We start from the raw sequence: 6,456 nt of genomic DNA on the forward strand, positions 1-6,456 counted from the left end.
CTTTGTCTAAATGAGGCCACAATTCTCACACTCATGTATATTTGTATTGCAAATAGTTTGAGATAGGTCAAGATGGGTTTTATTGTACAAAACACGCATTTTCCATTTTTTAAATCTCATATTTGAATCCCTTAGTCTGTTTATTACATAGGTGCCCTTGGTTTCTTGATACTACTCAGTTTTGCCCTCTCCCTCCACAAATTCTCTCACACGTGCAACATTGCCCTGATTGGTCTAGCCCATGTCACGCGGATCGTGCCCGCCGATCGTTGATCGTATGATCTAACGGGCATGATAACCCCTCTCTCTCTCTCTCTGTCGGCGGTTACCTTCCACTCTCTAAGTATGCTAAAGGGCGGTTTTCTGTATTTATTTTCACGCGCTAAAAATTATGAACTCTTTTAGGCATTACTTTTCACGCTAAAAATGATAAACCATCACCGATTTGTTGTAGCCATAAATTTTCACGCAAAAAATGATAAACCGTCACCGATTTGTTGTAGCCATTAATTTTCACGAAAATCCCAAATGATAAACCATCACCGATTTGTTGTAGCCATTAATTTTTTCACGCAAAAAATAATAAACCATCACCGATTTGTTGTATCCATTACTTCTTTTCACGCAAAAAATGATAGACCATCACCGATTTCTTGTAGCCATTACTATTCACGATAGCCTAACTTGTTACAAAACCTGGTTTCAGTGAGACCTAACCAAATTTGGCATACATTATGCCATATCTATAAGGGAATAACAACAAGGAATATCTAAAAGGGAAAGTTTCACAAAATTTGAAATTTATGGTGAAAATGATGCCATACATGATGCTGTTTTTCGAGGTTTTGACCTGAAAATCAATTGGATATTATAAAGGGAAATAAAAAGTTCGAAAAATATAAAAACGAAACAATATATCTATCTATGTATAGAAGATCAGCTGTATGAAATTTGAGGTCATTTAGAGGAGGTAGAATAAATCACCTTGTTAGAAAAGCTGGTTTCGAGTGAGACGAAACGGCATGCGTTTAAGCAAAGTGATTTTTTCGAACATCTCCAAATGATCCCAAATTTGCCATACATGATGCCATACGTGTAACAACAAGGAACCCTATCTAAAAAGTGTCAAAAAAATTTGCCCAACCGTATAGCTCTATCAAAAAGAACCTCACCATGGCGCTAGTTTAATTTTGGGCTTAGTTACAAACTTTCGTTACCTAACCTTCAACACGAAACTTGTTTCAAATCACTTTTGGCGTACAAGAAACAAATCCCTCCTTGATTCGAGCACCACAGCCTCCAAACTTTGCCGATGCCGATATCGGCATGGTCAGAACGGCTATGCTCGACGCCACTGCTAGGTCACCGTCGGGATGCACCCTCAATCCCGTCCCCTCATTCGATCACTGACACACCAGAGATACCGCCGAGGCCAATGCCGAACGTACATGCTGATGCCAATGCCGAACATGCATCCACGCCGATGTGGGCACGACCACGCCGCCCTGCTATGCTGGACGCCACAGACCACCGCGAGGTCTTTCCCTTCGCCACCACACTCTTCTAGCACCCATCTATACACGCCAGAAAGGAGAGACACTAGTTTTCTCTACATTGCTCGCGTTCGTGTCGGACACGGTCAGTCAAAGTTTTGAGGTAGTCGTCGATGTCGTCGACCATTTCTTCTCTTCTTTGCATGGTTAAACGCGTCTAGTTCATATCTATCTAATGCGTCCGGTCTCGCCTCATGCGGTTCTTTGTGGACGTCGATCTTATCTCGGCACCCCGCAGGCCACCTCCTCCGTGCCATCACTGTAGAGCTCCGTTTAAAAATCTATTCCTACCCGTGTATTGCCCCTTGAATCAGCGCCATGGCCCACTTGTCATTCGATATACCGAAGCCCCACTCGTGCATGTTTTGGTCAGGGATACAGCGATGCTTACGGTCAAACAAAGATGGATGGTCTGACGTGTCTTTGCGGGCTCTACGTGACCCCACTAGTCAGAAGATAACGGTCAACCGTCGGGCAACCGGCCGTTACAGCATCTGTGATGGTTTCAGCCAAGGTCTTGGGGAAAACTGAGGAAAAACTAAGGAGCTGGGGAAAACTGAGCACAACTAAGGAACGGAGGGCACGAAAATAGAAATCCCTTTGTCTTATCATCCACTCCCACGATGTTTCTTTTCCCTAAAAGAACTATGTGGCGTTTTGGCTCCTCGGTTGATGTATTTTTTTGCTGATTTCTTTTTCTAAGTTTGCTAGACATGTCCTTCACGTAGAAAACTTGAGCCACATCATTGGCTAGGACGAATGGCTCATCCATGTACGCAAGATCCACTGTTGTCATACCGTACTTATCGTCTACCTATACCCCGCTCAGCTTCACCCATTTGCACCAAAACAAAGGGACCTTAAAAGTAGGTCCATAGTCAAGTTCCTATATCTCTTCTATGTACCCATAATATATAGTGGTCTGCCCATTCTCATCTTTTGCATTAAAGCGGACACCACTGTTTTGGTTGGTGCTCTTTTTATCTTCGGTGATCGTGTAAAATGTATTCCCATTTATCTTATACCCTTGAAAAGTACATATGTTCAAAGATGGTAACCTGGCCAACAAATACAGCTGCTTTCCAACAGTGATGTTACTCATGAGATGTGTCTGCAACCAACTACCGAAGATCTTCATGTGTTGACATGTAATCAAGGACTCAGGCTAGCCCGGGTTTAGTTCTCGTACAATATTCTTGTGTTTCTCGATATACCGAGACACCAAGCTGGAATTGTATAGAACTGTGTAGTGTGCTTGATTGAAAGAAAGCTTGTCCCTGCATACAGTTGCTTTCCTTCCTAGTGTGCATTTTCCAGTTAGCCTCCCCTCATACCGAGATTCAGGAACACCAATCGGCTTAAGGTCAGGAAGAAAGTCAACAAAAAAATCAATGTTCTCCTCTGTTCCGTAGCCCTTTGAGATGCTTCCTTCTGGCCTAGCGCGGTTATGAACATATTTTTTTAAGACTCCCATGAACCTCTTAAAGCGGAACATATTGTGTAGAAATACATGACCGAGAATTCTAATCTCATCGACTAGGTGAACTAGGAGGTGTGTCATAATATTGAAAAAGGATGGTAGGAACAACAACTCGAAGCTGATAAGACATTGGACCACATCAAGCTGTAATCCTAACAAATTTTCTCGATCCATTACCTTCTGAGAAATTGCATTGAGGAATACACATACCTTCACAATGGCAAGTCGAACATTTTCCAGGCACGGGCATCCTTTACATGATTGCTTTCATGTAGTATGTTATGGGAGTTCAAAACGGGTTTGTTTTCAACCCATCAAACCGATGTGTAGAATCCTGGGGAAGATGAATTAAAATATGAACTTATGACCGTCGGATAGATCTTATACTTCTGTTATTTCAGTTAATCTGAACAAGCCACTCTGGTATGTTTCCTTCTTAGCTAAATTTTTTTGTCTCAAATGTCGGCCACGAAAAAGTATTACTAACAAATTTCTGGCTTATAACTTCACTTGAGGCTGAACTGAATTTTCAAACTGCTTAGCTGATCTGTCAACGGGAATACATTCTGGGACATCTACTCTTCGTGTTTGATTCAGATGTTTTATATATCTCATGTACATTTTAGTTAGTTAATGAAGAAATGAAAAGATTTCGAGTATTAACCGCCAGGTCTCCTGATTAAGCATATTCATTATATGCACTTAAGCAATGATTTCAAATCCAGAGGTTTAATTTTTGGTAGATATCATTGGTTTAAGATATATCTAGCCTATCAATGAAATCTTATCATATCGTCCAAAATATGTGCCAAGATTACAACATATCAGATATGATATATAGACATTAAATACAGCACGTGCATAGTTTGTAAGCACTATACTGTTGGTCGTCGTTCGATGGTAGGTTGTGTGTGTGTGGCTTTACCAATGGCGTCGCTTATCAGTCTCTCGCTACTAGTAATTCTCTTGCTCACCACCCTCTCTCCTACACCTACACTCTGCTACGACAATCCAGCCGTTGCTAGGGTACAACAGGTTGGCACGGGCACCTCTGTCCAACGCACTTACATTATACTTGTTGAGTCACCGGGCACAAATGCTGACGAAGGCGAGCACCGCCGGTGGCATGAATCCTTCCTGCCGAGCTTGCACACCGCCTCTGGTGATCCACGTCTACTCCACTCCTACACCGAGGTGTTCAGTGGCTTTGTCGCGAGGCTCACTGACACCGAGCTGGAGGTGGTGGCCAAGAAATCAGGGTTCGTGCGCGCCTTCCCCGACGAGACAATGACTCTCATGACCACGCGCACGCCAGAGTTTCTCGGCCTAAGAAAAGGCTCGGGTTTCTGGAGTGATGCTGGCTACGGGAAGGGAGTCATCATCGGGTTGGTTGACACCGGCATCGACGTGACACACCCTTCCTTCGACGACCACGGTGTCTCGCCGCCCCCGGCGAGGTGGAAAGGCTCGTGCAAAGCGGCCCGCTGCAACAACAAACTCATCGGTGCGAAGTCGCTTGTTGGAGGCGACTGTAGAGATGACTTCGGTCATGGGACACACACCTCAGCTACGGCCGCTGGGAACTTCGTTACGGGCGCATCAGCATACGATGTGCGCGCGGGGACAACTGCTAGAATTGCCCCCGGCGCGCATATTGCCATGTACAAAATGGGCGATTCTACTGATATGTCCGTTGTGCTGGCCGGCCTAGACGCAGCCATCAAGGATGGGGTGGACGTGATCTCACTCTCCCTTGGGATGGATAAGAGCTACAAGTTTGATCTGGACCCCATCGCCATCGGCGCATTCAGCGTTGTATCGAAAGGCATCATCGTGGTGTGCTCAGCTGGTAACAAGGGCCCCGAGATGGGCTCCGTTGAGAACGACGCGCCGTGGTTCCTCACGGTGGGAGCCGGCTCAGTGGACCGGAGCTTTGGTGCGAGCGTGCATCTCCCCAACGGCAGACACATCGACGGAGATGCGCTTAATCAAGTGGGGAAATTTGATTCGAAACCCCATCCTCTGCTCTACACTGATGAAGGGCGCTATTGCGAGTACAAGGATGACCATACCATCACCGGAAAAATTGTGGTTTGCGAGATAAATGATGATATCGACACCCAGGACCCAGCATCATCGATATCATAGGGGAAGGCGCCGCCGGAGTTGTCTTAGCGAACGACAAAACGAGTGGCTAGTCCACTATTCTTCGAGGGGAGTACAACTCTAGTGTGGTGCAGGTGAGTGCAGCTGATGGCGGTGTCCTCAAAGCTTATGTGGAGTCCGCGAGCAGCTCCATGGCCACTCTCACATACAACAACACACTGCTCGGTGTCGGTCCAGCCCCGGTCGTAGCATGGTTCTCTTCCCGGGGTCCAAGCTCCATCTCCCCGTGTGTGCTAAAGCCGGACATACTGGCGCCTGGGCTAAACATCCTCGCGGCATGGCCAAAAAATTTAATTAATGCGCCCGGCCTTTTCGAGATCCAATCCGGCACATCCATGGCGTCGCCACATGTCAGCGGTGTCGCGGCCCTTATCAAGAGCTCACATCCTGACTGGTCACCGGCCGCCATCAAGTCGGCTATCATGACGACGTCGGACGCCCTCGACAACACCGGTGGCCCAATCATGGATGAGCAGCACCGGAGAGCTCCCGCATATGCCACTGGCGCAGGCCATGTGAACCCGACACAAGCCAACGACCCTGGTTTGGTGTTTGACCTCGGCGTCGCTGATTATGCCGGCTACATCTGCGAGCTCCTTGGCGACCATGCATTGTCGGTCATCGTGCGCAACTCTAGCATGACCTGCAAGAATCTGCCCAAGATATCTGAGGTGCAGCTGAACTACCCGACCATAACGGTGCCAATGAAACCTACACCGTTCGCGGTGTCCCGGACGGTGACGAACGTCGGCCCGGCGGAGTCGACGTACAAGGCAAAGGTAGATGCGCCCAAATCCCTCACGGTGCGCGTCTCCCCAGAGACACTCACATTTTCCAAGGTCGGAGAGAAGAAGTTCAGTGTGTCGGTGAGTAGCCACGGCATGGAAGGACATAAACGCTTTGTGGAGGCAAGCTTGAGATGGGTGTCCGAGAAGCACATCGTGCGTAGCCCGATCGTCGTTGTTGCCAACCTCGGCAGGTCTCCACCAAAGCATTGGACTGTTTAGTTGCGGTGGAAAACATGGATGTAATTGTTTCACAGGTGCTTTTCCGGTCAGATAAATTGCCAATCTGTATCCTGTGTTTTCTTCTATAGTGGAATGGAATTGTTTCTATCTTAATAAAAGATATTTTTCAAATTAAGTTAACTATGTACTCTCCCTCCCTCCTAAAATTATTTGCTCAACATTTTCTAGATACGGATATATTTATAACTAAAATAGGTCTATGTGCTTCTTTATCTAATTCAAGTCGAGG

General features: G+C 46.4%; 1 pseudogene; it reads left to right on the top strand.

Annotated features, from left to right (window-relative positions):
* Positions 1-3,960: 3,960 nt before the first annotated feature.
* On the top strand, positions 3,961-6,206 carry LOC124663059 (annotated as a pseudogene).
* Positions 6,207-6,456: the final 250 nt, after the last annotated feature.

The sequence above is a fragment of the Lolium rigidum genome, chromosome 1 (assembly GCF_022539505.1).
Source record: "Lolium rigidum isolate FL_2022 chromosome 1, APGP_CSIRO_Lrig_0.1, whole genome shotgun sequence".
NCBI lineage: Eukaryota > Viridiplantae > Streptophyta > Magnoliopsida > Poales > Poaceae > Lolium > Lolium rigidum.